This window comes from Hemitrygon akajei, chromosome 11 (assembly GCF_048418815.1).
Source record: "Hemitrygon akajei chromosome 11, sHemAka1.3, whole genome shotgun sequence".
Taxonomy (NCBI): domain Eukaryota; kingdom Metazoa; phylum Chordata; class Chondrichthyes; order Myliobatiformes; family Dasyatidae; genus Hemitrygon; species Hemitrygon akajei.
Window position 1 is genome coordinate 102,595,721 of NC_133134.1, and position 12,502 is coordinate 102,608,222.

Sequence of the window (12,502 nt, forward strand, 5' to 3'; positions counted from 1 at the left end):
TCCGTCTAATTATTAATAGGAACAAGGAGATGACTTGGAGGGGGGGAAAAAAAACGAGAATGTGGCCGGGTGGATTATGTTCGCCTCACGCATACAGAAGCATTCGTTGGGAGAAGGGGAGTGAGAAGACCGTTAGATGGTGCGCCTGCGCAGTCCCCTTTGCGGTGGCCAGCACGCGTGCGTAGTAATTTCCTCCCCCCCCCCGGAGCGAGCGGGCAACGGACTGCAGTTCGCGCGCTAAGCAAACGTCGTGAGGGCGGGCAGCAGTGACGTCACGGCGAGGGCCAATAGCCGCGCTCTGCTTGCCGCTTTAGGTAAAGCTCTAATCGTCCTTCGGTTGGAGTTTGCTTTGCTTTCTCGCGACAGTAGTTAATAATATGTGTACTTGTTTTGTTTGGTTAAGTCTCGCTATCTGTGGGATGGTAACTGCTGTAGTCACGGTGCTTGCTGACTCTGGTCGCCGCCATTTGGTGTCAGCCGGGCGGCTAGGGCCGGCGCGCATGCGCGGCAGGGCCGGGAGATGGCTGTGCCACCGACTCAGGAGAGCGGCTGATAGGCGCGGGGATGCCGTCTTCCTCAGCGGGCGGACAACGACCTTCCCAAACATTTCTTTCCAACCCCCACTCCTAACTGTCACTGTTGGAGGAGGTACCGCGACCCGACTGGTTACCAACCACCCTCCCCCGCCGAAGAGATGGTGGTACTGCCGAGGGGAGACGGTGCTGCCCGCCTGTAACCAGGTGTAACCTAAAGCTTTTTGTTTTAGCCGCCGTTCAAAGGCTCAGCGAGGTCGTGAGGATCAAGCAATATGGTGGGGACAACAGACTGCAAATGTTGGGTATATAAAGTCAAGTTTATTGTCACGATCACAAGGTCACAGAAACGTCACAGGCACCTGGTATCAGGTACACAAAAACATAAATCAACAATATAATTTATATAGAAATTTGTCAAGTCACATTTATTGTCATGCGCAAGTATATGTATGCAGAGGCAATGAAGAAATTCAAAGGTTCATTTTATTGAAGTACATACGCAGAATACAACTCTGAGATACGCAGAAAAACTGAAGGAGAATGATGTAAACTACAGACCACACTGATAATCACATGTCTTGGAATTTCAAAAACATCCTCTGAACATCAAGAAAGTGACAGTTCGAACTCAGTCCTTGGGGCCTGAGTTCTGCTGAGAAATAGCCTCCCATGATTCAAAGTATGTATAAATTATACAATCTTGAGATTTGTCTGCTTATAGGCAGCCATAAAGCTAGAAACCTGAAAGAACTCAATTCAAAAAAGAAAGACCAATACCCAATGCACAAAGAAATTCAAGACACAAACCATACAAACAATAAAAGCAAGCAACAGCATTCCAAACCAAATTGAGTCCACGGAGCCTGGAGCAGACCGGAGCTGGACCAAAGCCTCAGTCTCAGTTCATCATATTAATGGGGCAAATCGCCACAAAGCTCACAGACATGCAGTACTGCAGCCAGAGCAGTGTCGGGACCTTAGCAATACGGAGGGCGGAGTGTACAAAGTTCAAAGTAAAATTTATTATCAAAGTACATACATGTACCACATGCAATCCTGTGATTCTTCTGCAGGCATACTTAGCCAATCTATAGAACAGTAACTAAATGCAGATATCAATAAATAACAATAAACAATGAGCATGAAATAAGACAAAAGAGTCCTTAAATGAGTGTGGTTATCCCCTATTGTTCAAGAGCCTGATGGTTGAGGGTAGTAACTGTTCTTGAACCTGGTAGTGGGAGTACTTGGCAGCAGTGAGAAAAGAGCATGGACTGATGATAAGGGTCTATGATAATGGATGCTGCTTTCCAATGACAACGTTTCACAGTTGGGAGGGTTTTACCCTTCATGTATTGGGCTGAATCCACTATCTTTTGTAGGATTTTCCACTCAAAGGCACTGGTGTTCCCATACCAGGCCATAATGCAGCCAATCAGCACACTTTCCACCGCAAATCTATAGAAGTTTGCCAAGGTTTCTGACGGCATGCCAAATTCCTGCAGACTTCTGAGGAGGTAGAGGTGCTTTCTTCACAATTATATTTATATGATGGGTCCAGGACAAGTCTTTGGAGAAAGTAACAACCAGGAATTTAAAGTTACTGACCCTATCCACCTCTGATTCTCCCTCCCCTGAAGTCTACAATGGGATGTCTGGGGGGGGGGGGGGGGGTAGCACCTCTGGTGGGGGGGCCTGTCGTGCCCTTTTTCAGGGCAGCTCATCCACCTTTGGTCCCCACCTGGTGCTCAGCTCTCACCTGTGGCTCCGAGTAGCTTTAGCACACCCCACTGAACCATCTTGGCAGACAGGCCAAACCAGGTGAGGGCAGCTGACGGGTCTTCGACCATTGGTGAGGTAGGGGATTTGCCTGTCCCAGTGTGTGAAGTCTGGCCCTGGCATATGGAGCGGAGGAGACCGATTAATGGTCCAATGGTCAAGAAGGCAGGCCAGCAGGCATTGTGGAGCGTTAAGAGCACGACAAGGCACTTAGACGTCCTGGTCACCCACCACAAGAGGTGGTGATCTCTTTAAACTCCCCCAGCAGTAGGCAAAGGCAAACCAGTGCTATAACCTGCCAAGTACATGATTTCCCAATATGTCAGAGTGGTGTGGAGGGAAATTGTCCATCAACTGGAATTTCCAGATGTAACCCAAAGCGAGCGAGCAAAGTCAACAATCAGTTTCTTGGTCTTATTGACATTGAGTGAAAGCTTCTTGTTATTACACCACTCAGCCAACTTTTCAATCCCCCTCCTGTATGCTGATTCATCACCACCTCTGATTCAGCTCACAACAGTGATGTCATCAGCAAACTTGTACATGGTGTCGGAGTTGTACTTAGCCACATAGTCAGAGGTGTAAAGCAAATAGAGCAGAGGACTAAGTACAAATCCGCACGGTGCTCTTGCGCTGATGGAGATTGTGGAGGAGACGTTTGTTCCGATCCGAACTGACTGGGGTCTCCAAGTGAAGAATTCCAGGATCCAATTGCACTAAGAGATGTTGAGGCCTAAGTCTTGGAGTTTACTCCTTAGTTTTGAGGGGATGATGGTGTTAAATGCTGAGCTGTAATGGATGAAGAACATTCTTGTTGTGTAGATGTTCCAAGATTGTGTGAAGAGCCAGCGAGATAGCATCTGCTGTAGACTGTTACTTTGGTTGGAAAATTGGAGTGGATCCAAGTCGCCACCCAGACAGCTGATATGCTTCAGCACCAGCCCCTCAAAACACTTCAGCACTGTGGATGTAAGTGCCACTGGGCAATAGTTATTTAGACAGGTTACCATGCTCTTCTTGGGCACTGGTACATTTGAAGCCTACTTGAAGCAGGTGAGCATCACACACTGCCAGGAGAGCAGGAAAGTGAGCAAAATCAGCCCAAACTTCGCCTCGGGTCCCAACATCCTGCCTTTCCAATCTACCTGGGCTGCTCTTTAAATTGACCAAACACCAGGTAATGCCTTGCATTAGGACCCAGGCCCTGCTACAGATATTTGCTGTGGACCTAAACTTCACCACCCAGCCCTAAGCTGTTCTTGACCTCTCCAAATTGGCTTGGTGGTTATAACGATCCAACCTCACCTCTGGGTTAAGTGGACGGGCATCGAAACTCCTCCGCTTCAACTCCTCTCTGACTCGATCACTCCAACTTCATTTCCATCTACAACCCCATCCCAAGCGGGTTACACTTCAACTTTGTAACAAACCAGCATGGCTCATCCCTGAAATCAGCTTTGCCTACCCTCACCGTTTCATCCTTTGTGGTGATAGTTTACCACAATTTACTTCAATAAGGTATTATTAATAATGTCTTAGTCAAATTTCTTGCCTTTTGAACTGTTGCTCGCCTTCAGTAGTGCCATCTCAAAGATATAAGTTATACTATAATACCAGTAATGTTTAGGCATGGAAACAATGAAAAATGTATTTGCAACAACATCATAGCCACATTGCATCAGATAGTGTATGCATAAATTATAATGTCACAATGAGGTAGATTGGGGATAGAGTTTAACTTTATTTTAAAAGAGCTCTATTCAAGGGACTGATAACAGCAGGTCAGAGGCTGTCTGGTGGTATGTGTTCTCAAATGGAAGTGGGAGAAGAGAGAATGACTAGGTAGGTTTGAGGGGTCCTTGGTTACGTTGGCTGACTTCCCAAGGGAAGGTAGTCCTAAATAGTCACTCCATCCTAAATGGATCGGCTTCCTTTCTCCAAAGTCAACCAAGTTTATTGCCACATGAATGCACAGGTGCAATGAAAACCTTAGTTCCAACAGCATTAGTAAACAACGTTCACAAGCAAAATCAAGAGACACAATTTTCACAAGAAACAACAATTAGAACAAAAAAAAACTTCCACTTTAGTGCAAAATGGTCACAGTGTTGATCTACTGAGGAAGTGATTAGGGTTGATTCATGAACTGAATAGCTGTTGGCTGAACCTGGTGATGTGAGGCTTCAGGCCTATGTACCTCCTGCTCGACGGTAGCTGCACACAAGATGGATGTTGCACTCTTGAGGCAGTGCCTCCTGTAGATAATACCAATGGTGGCGAGGGATGTGCCTTTGATGTTTTGAGCTGAGTCCACTACTTGTTGCATCTTAATGTGCTCCTGCACACTTGAACTGCTGTACCAGACAGTGACGTAGAAAGCCAGGAAACATTCAGCAGCTTCAGTGAGGTAGGTTCAGCAGTACATCTGCTTTGATGCTACCACCTTCTGCACCTACAGGTTTACTACATCTGCAGTCTCGCAGTTGATATCCTTCACTGTTCTTCAGACACAGCCACCAGCCCCCACTTCCAACATATCAAATTCTATTCATTTTCAGCACAGACAAACCGTTCAGCCCACCTAGACCAGATGCAACACACAAACAGACTGTTCAGCACACTTAGACCAGATGGAACAGACCACTTAAACCAGATACAACACACAGACAGACCATCCAGCCCACTTAGATCAGATGCACCAATTCTACATTAATACCAGTTTATTATTCTGGCCACAATGTTTCCCATAGATTCTGCCCCTTACTTGTTCAGTGACCAAATGACACAGCAACTTGCTGGAGCTGTACAGCGAAGCCCACATAATAACAGGAAGAACGTGCAAACTCCACACAGGCAGTACTGGTGGTAGGAATTGAACTGGGGTCTCTGACAGTGTAAGGTAGCTGCTTTGCTGTGCCCTCACATTTGACAGTGTAAGATAGCCATTCCACTTGACATCATGTTTTGGTATTTGACACCAGACCCCAGCAACACCCTGGTCCAATTTTCCATTTCCACCAACAACAAACTTAACTTTGAGACATCTCACTGTGGAAGTGTTCAGTTGTAGTATCTCTCTCTCTGCCTTAGAGGCACCGTTCCAGGTGAAGAAGTGATGCTTGTGCTACTCCTGATGTATTTGTTGTACAATCTGTGGCCTCACTACATCAAGCAAACTATGTACAAACTTGTCACATTAATTCTGTATCCCACTCCGAATGTGTGTCTCCTTCCCTTTCCTGAAGGCCATGGCCAGGCAGCAGTAGTGAAATAGCAGCAGCATAGTAAACGGACAGACTTTCTTCAGTGTGTGATGGCATTACTTGTGGGCTCAATGTTAGAACCACTGCTTTCCCTGTGGGCTCAATGTTAGAACCACTGCTTTCCCTGTGGGGTCAGTGTTGGAACCACTCTTTCCCTGTGGGGTCAGTGTTGGAACCACTGCTTTCCCTGTGGGGTCAGTGTTGGAACCACTCTTTCCTTGTGGGATCAGTGTTGGAACCATTGCTTTCCCTGTGGGATCAGTGTTGGAACCACTCTTTCCTTGTGGGATCAGTGTTGGAACCACTCTTTCCCTGTGGGGTCAGTGTTGGAACCACTGCTTTCCCTGTGGGGTCAGTGTTGGAACCACTCTTTCCTTGTGGGATCAGTGTTGGAACCATTGCTTTCCCTGTGGGATCAGTGTTGGAACCACTCTTTCCTTGTGGGATCAGTGTTGGAACCATTGCTTTCCCTGTGGGGTCAGTGTTGGAACCATTGCTTTCCCTGTGGGGTCAGTGTTGGAACCACTGAGTTCCCTGTGGGGTCAGTGTTGGAACCACTCTTTCCCTGTGGGATCAGTGTTGGAACCATTGCTTTCCCTGTGGGATCAGTGTTGGAACCACTCTTTCCCTGTGGGATCAGTGTTGGAACCACTCTTTCCCTGTGGGGTCAGTGTTGGAACCACTCTTTCCTTGTGGGGTCAGTGTTGGAACCACTGAGTTCCCTGTGGGGTCAGTGTTGGAACCACTCTTTCCCTGTGGGGTCAGTGTTGGAACCACTCTTTCCTTGTGGGATCAGTGTTGGAACCACTCTTTCCCTGTGGGATCAGTGTTGGAACCACTCTTTCCTTGTGGGATCAGTGTTGGAACCATTGCTTTCCCTGTGGGGTCAGTGTTGGAACCACTCTTTCCCTGTGGGATCAGTGTTGGAACCACTCTTTCCCTGTGGGATCAGTGTTGGAACCACTCTTTCCTTGTGGGATCAGTGTTGGAACCATTGCTTTTCCTGTGGGGTCAGTGTTGGAACCACTCTTTCCCTGTAGGATCAGTGTTGGAACCACTCTTTCTCTGTGGGATCAGTGTTGGAACCACTCTTTCCCTGTGGGGTCAGTGTTGGAACCATTGCTTTCCCTGTGGGATCAGTGTTGGAACCACTCTTTCCCTGTGGGGTCAGTGTTGGAACCATTGCTTTCCCTGTGGGGTCAGTGTTGGAACCACTGAGTTCCCTGTGGGGTCAGTGTTGGAACCACTCTTTCCCTGTGGGGTCAGTGTTGGAACCATTGCTTTCCCTGTGGGGTCAGTGTTGGAACCACTGAGTTCCCTGTGGGGTCAGTGTTGGAACCACTCTTTCCCTGTGGGGTCAGTGTTGGAACCATTGCTTTCCCTGTGGGGTCAGTGTTGGAACCACTGCTTTCTCTGTGGGGTCAGTGTTGGAACCACTGATTCCCCAGTGTGGTCAGTGTTGGAATCATTGCTTTCTCTGTGGGGTCAGTGTTGGAACCATTGCTTTCCCTGAGGGGTCAGTGTTGGAACCACTCTTACCCTGTGGGGTCAGTGTTGGAACCACTGAGTTCCCTGTGGGGTCAGTGTTGGAACCACTCTTTCCCTGTGGGGTCAGTGTTGGAACCATTGCTTTCCCTGTGGGGTCAGTGTTGGAACCACTCTTTCCCTGTGGGGTCAGTGTTGGAACCACTCTTTCCTTGTGGGGTCAGTGTTGGAACCACTCTTTCCCTGTGGGGTCAGTGTTGGAACCACTGATTCCCCAGTGTGGTCAGTGTTGGAATCATTGCTTTCTCTGTGGGGTCAGTGTTGGAACCATTGCTTTCCCTGAGGGGTCAGTGTTGGAACCACTCTTTCCCTGTGGGGTCAGTGTTGGAACCACTGAGTTCCCTGTGGGGTCAGTGTTGGAACCACTCTTTCCCTGTGGGGTCAGTGTTGGAACCACTCTTTCCTTGTGGGGTCAGTGTTGGAACCACTGAGTTCCCTGTGGGGTCAGTGTTGGAACTGTTGAGTTCCCTGTGGGTTCAATGGAAACAAGTACTGTTGGGGTGTGAAAAGGAGAGACTGACAAGGTTCTGGAATGCTCTGCCAGGATAGGAATGGATTGTCACCTTCAAAGGGGATCTGGATATGGAAGAGAGCAGAGACTGGGACCAGCTAGAAATTAATTTATGGGCCAATGGCCTTAGATGCTCTCAGCATTCTGCACTCATTGTTCTTAAATGTTAACTGTTTTCTTCTCTCTCCACAGAGCCAGCCTGACCGGAGGAGCTGTTCAACCACTTTATACTTTTTAACGACAAAAAAAGTCTATTCTGAATTCTGCCAAATGCAGCCCTGGGCTCACATACAGAAACAGCAGGAAATGCTGCAGGGTAGGCAGCACGGGAAATGGATTTGACATGCTAAATGTGGGCAGAGCAATTTCATAAGAGCCTTGATGATAAGAAGCCAGCCTTTCACCCAATTATATTTCAAACAACAGACTTAAAATGTCCCCACTTACAATAGCTGTTGTCAGAGACTTACATTATGAATGCACCAATTCCGCACAGACCAACAAGCACTGATCCAACTTTATTCTCCAGACATTTCTATCAACTCACACAAGTAGGCCACCAGCTCCCTTTATGCAACATGTGATTGTGGCCTCCCCTCTTCTCACCCATGCTCCTTGATGTTTTTCCTTCTGCTCATCACCCCCACCATGTTCTAGACTTCACCAGCCTGATACTCTCATGGCTGCTTGTAATCATCCCAATCCTTCAGCTTTCCATTCTCATTTTCCTCACTCTCGGCCTCAAACTACTAATTTTTCATCTACTGTGGCAAAGTTTGACTGTCTTTTCCCAGTGGGCACAATCACAAGCTGCTCTGAGAGGAAGAATTTGTAGAATGCCTACAAGAACTCCATCTTGTAGGCATTCTACAAATACCTTTCTTGGGATCCAGCACCAACCTGATCTCCCCAAGCCCTATAACTATCATAGCATTGTCCTTTTAAGATGTCTTTTCTATCTCCTGTTTTAATTTGTACCCCACATCCTGCTTACAATTTAGAAGTCTGTTTATTACTCCTATCAAGGTATTTTTACCCTTTCAGTTCCTTAACCTCGCAACATATGCCGTTGATATTAAACTTGATTCTGAACCCTACCCACAAGAATTCTGTGTTTTATGATTCTATGTCACATCTTGCTAACGACTGGACTTTAATTTTTACCAAAAAGCCACCCCACATCCTCTGCCTATTTGCCTATCCAGTGTATCCATGGATGTTAAGTTGGGAACTATGATCTTTTTTCAATCACGGCTCTATGATGCCCACAGCATCAAACCTGCCAGTTTCTAAGTGTAAACACGAGGAACTCTCCAGATGCTGGAAATTCAAGCAACACACTCAAAATGCTGGTGGAATGCAGCAGTCCAGGCAGCATCTATAGGAAGAAGTATAGTCAACATTTCAGTCTTGATGAAGGGTCTCAGCCCGAAACGTTGACTGTACTTCTTCCTATAGATGCTGCCTGATCTGCTGCGTTCCACCAGCATTTTGTGTGAATTTCTAAGTGTATCTTGTGTTGTATACTGTGTTCATTCAAATATAACACCTGTATTCACAACCCCTCTTCTCAAATTTATCCCAATATTGCCTGAAGTTAAATTCTAATCCCTTTTTAAATTTACTGTCATTTTTTAAATTCTGGAAACTAAAGTAACCTTTCCTGCACTCTCCTTCCCTTTTGCTTTATCCATAGCTCTCCTGTCTGTTGAACCCACCCCCTACTAATTAGATTAAGTTCCAATTCACAGCTCTGAATTACTGTATGTGATTTGCCAGGACCCTGGTCCCAGTACTGTTCTGGTGGAATCCATCCCATCTGAACAGATCCCTCCTTCTAGAACTGGTGCTGATATCTATAAGAAAAGAGCTAAATTTGATTTATCTTTAGTATATACTAAAATGTATAAAACAAAATGAACATTTGTAAGACAAAATGGTGTCAGCTTGGAATGTGGTCGAATACCAGTGAAAAATGTATTCCTCCTTATAGACCTGCTGTCTTTCTTTCTAAGTTATGGCCTAGACCAAAGGTCATGAGAGATAAGAAATGACAAGCTTGTGCCACTAGGAGATGGAAAAGTTCTGGGGTAAATGTTATGCTAGATATTTGAAGGGTATACTGTAAAAAGGGGAAATTTCTTTGTGCCTATCTTTACTTGGACTAATCTTTTCTTCGGCTAGAATACGACTTGTGCCAAGAGCTGGAGGTAGAGACAAGGACATCGATTGAGAGAGAGTCTGGAAAAGCTTTTGGGTATCTGCAGTTCCCTCCGGCAGTATATCGTATAGCATGGCTTAGTAATTGGCTGGTAAGTATTATTCTGCCTACTTTTCTACTTCATAAACCATTTCGTCTAATAAAGTGACGTCTTATAACCTTGAACAAGTGTAGAATGTTTCCTTTGTTTGCAGACACCTTGCTTCTGAATCAGAAAACAAGGAATGAAGTTTAAAACAACTTTGTTACAATACCAACACATTCAAATCTACTTCTCCCATACCAATCATTTAACTTTTTCTCATTGACCACTTTGCATGTGGCTCAGGTAACATGCTAGGGATTATTACCTTTATTTTTGTTCTGCTTTTTAATTTAGTCCTTGGCTGCTCAAATTCCCTCAGCAGAACCTCTTTCCTTGCTTTTACCTGTATTGGTGGTAAAGCCAAGGCAACTGGATTCCCACCACTGCATGTAAGGAGTCTGTACATTCTCGCCGAGACCACGTGTATTTCCTTAAAGATGCCCTGGTTTCCTCCCACAGTCCAAAAATATACCGTTTAGTAGGTTAATTGGCCATTATAACTTGTCGCATGATTAGTTTAAAGTTAAATTGGGGGTTGTCAGGTGGCATAGCTCGAAGGACTTACTCTGTGCTGTATCTCAATGAATAAAAAAAATTTTTAAAACTTTCATCTCCCAATCCAAATTCCTTTGCAAGTCAGATTAGGTATCCTGAACCCAGGCACCAGGCAGGCAAAACATCCTTCAGGACTCTTGATCATTGCAACGGAGAAGTTTGTCTATTTCCTCTGACTATACGTATGTGAGAATGCTGTTCTTGGACTACAGTTCAGCATTCAACACCATTGTTCCATACAGGCTCTGCTAAAAGCTCAGAGACTTCGGTCTTGACCCTGCCTTTTGCAGCTGGATCCTGGACTTCCTGTCAGATCGCCAGAGGTTGTAAAAGTGGGCTCCCTCACCTCCAATCCTCTGAGTATCAATACAGGAGCCCCTCAGGGCTGCATACCAAGTCCCCTCCTTTACTCTCTGTATAGCCATGACTGTATCACCACCCACAGCTCCAATCTGCTAATTAAATTTGCTGATGACATTACATTGATTAGCCTTATCTCCAACAGTAACGAGGTGGCCTACAGGGAAGAAGTCATCTCTCTGACACAGTGGTGTCAAAAAAACAACCTCTCCCTCAATGTCACAAAAACAAAGGGGCTGGTTGTGGTTTATAGGAGGATTGGAGATAGGCTAGCCCCTATTGACATCAATGGATCTGGGGTTAAGTAGCTTCAAGCTCCTCGGCATCCACGTCACTGAGGACCTCACATGATCTGCACACCAGTTATGTGGTGAAAAAGGCACAGCAGTGCCTCTTTCACCTCAGATGGTTGAAGAAGTTTGGTATGGGCCCCAAATCCTAAGAACTTTCTATGGGGGGCACAATTGGGAACATCCTGACTGGCTGAATCACTGCCTGATATGGGAACTGTACCTCCCTTAATCACAGGATTCTGCAGAGAGTGGTGTGGACAGCCCAGTGCATCTGTAGTTGTGAACTTCTCATGATTCAGGACATTTACATAGATAGGTGTGTAAAAAAGGCCCATAGGATCATTGGGGACCCAAGCCATCCCAACCACACTCTATTCCAGCTGCTACCATCCGGGAAGCAGTACCACAGCATAAAAGCCAGGACCAACAGGCTCCAGGACAGCTTCTTCCACCAGGCCATCAGACTGATGAACATTGACTGTTCTATTTATTAGTAAATTATAATAAATTACTATGATTGCACATTGCACATTTAGATGGAGACATAACGTGAAGATTTTTATTCCTCACGTATGTGAAGGATGTAAGAAATGAGGTCAATTCAATTCAATTATAATTACATTTCTTTTCTCTCCCCATCTCCCTGAAACACAGTACCATTGTTTGGTTGCTACAGCCCCATCTCTCATCCTCACAAGGAACAACTATCTCAGACCTGTTGCGCAATCTTAAGGCCTGAAGCTCCTCCAGCACTAATGCTTGGCTTCACTTGCAGTAACAGCTTCTTGCCTAACAATCCGACCAACTGGCGAAGGTGTTCAAAGACATTTTCAATCTCTCATTGCTATAGTCGGAAGTTCCCACCTGCTTCAAAAAGGCAACAATTATACCTGTGCCCAAGAAGAGCACGATTAGCTGCCTTAATGACTATCACTCAATGGCACTCACATCTGCGGCGATGAAGTGCTTTGAGAGGTTGGCTATAGCTAGAATTAACTCCTGTCTCGGCAAGGACCTGGATCCACCGCAATTTGCCTATCACCACAAGAGGTCCACAGCGGATGCGATCTCATTGGCTCATCATGCAGCCTTGAATCACCTGGACGATACAAATACCTATGTCAGGATATAGTTTACTGACTACAGCTGAATAAATGCAACCTCCCATCTGGAAGATCACAATTTGTATGGATCTCCAGCTCGCTGACAATCAAGACTGGCACACCTCAGAGATGTGTCCTTGGCCCGGTGCTCTACCCTCTCTACATCCATGACTGTGTGGCTACACAGCTCAAATGCCATCTATATATTCGCTAACGATACAACTATTGGCAGAATTTCAGATAGTGGTGAG

General features: G+C 45.9%; 1 long non-coding RNA gene across 1 annotated transcript; it reads left to right on the top strand.

Moving 5' to 3' along the window:
* Positions 1-9: 9 nt before the first annotated feature.
* On the top strand, positions 10-9,998 carry LOC140735170 (uncharacterized). The gene is made up of 3 exons (XR_012100706.1): positions 10-314; positions 7,827-7,950; positions 9,819-9,998. It is a non-coding gene; the product is annotated as an uncharacterized lncRNA (long non-coding RNA).
* Positions 9,999-12,502: the final 2,504 nt, after the last annotated feature.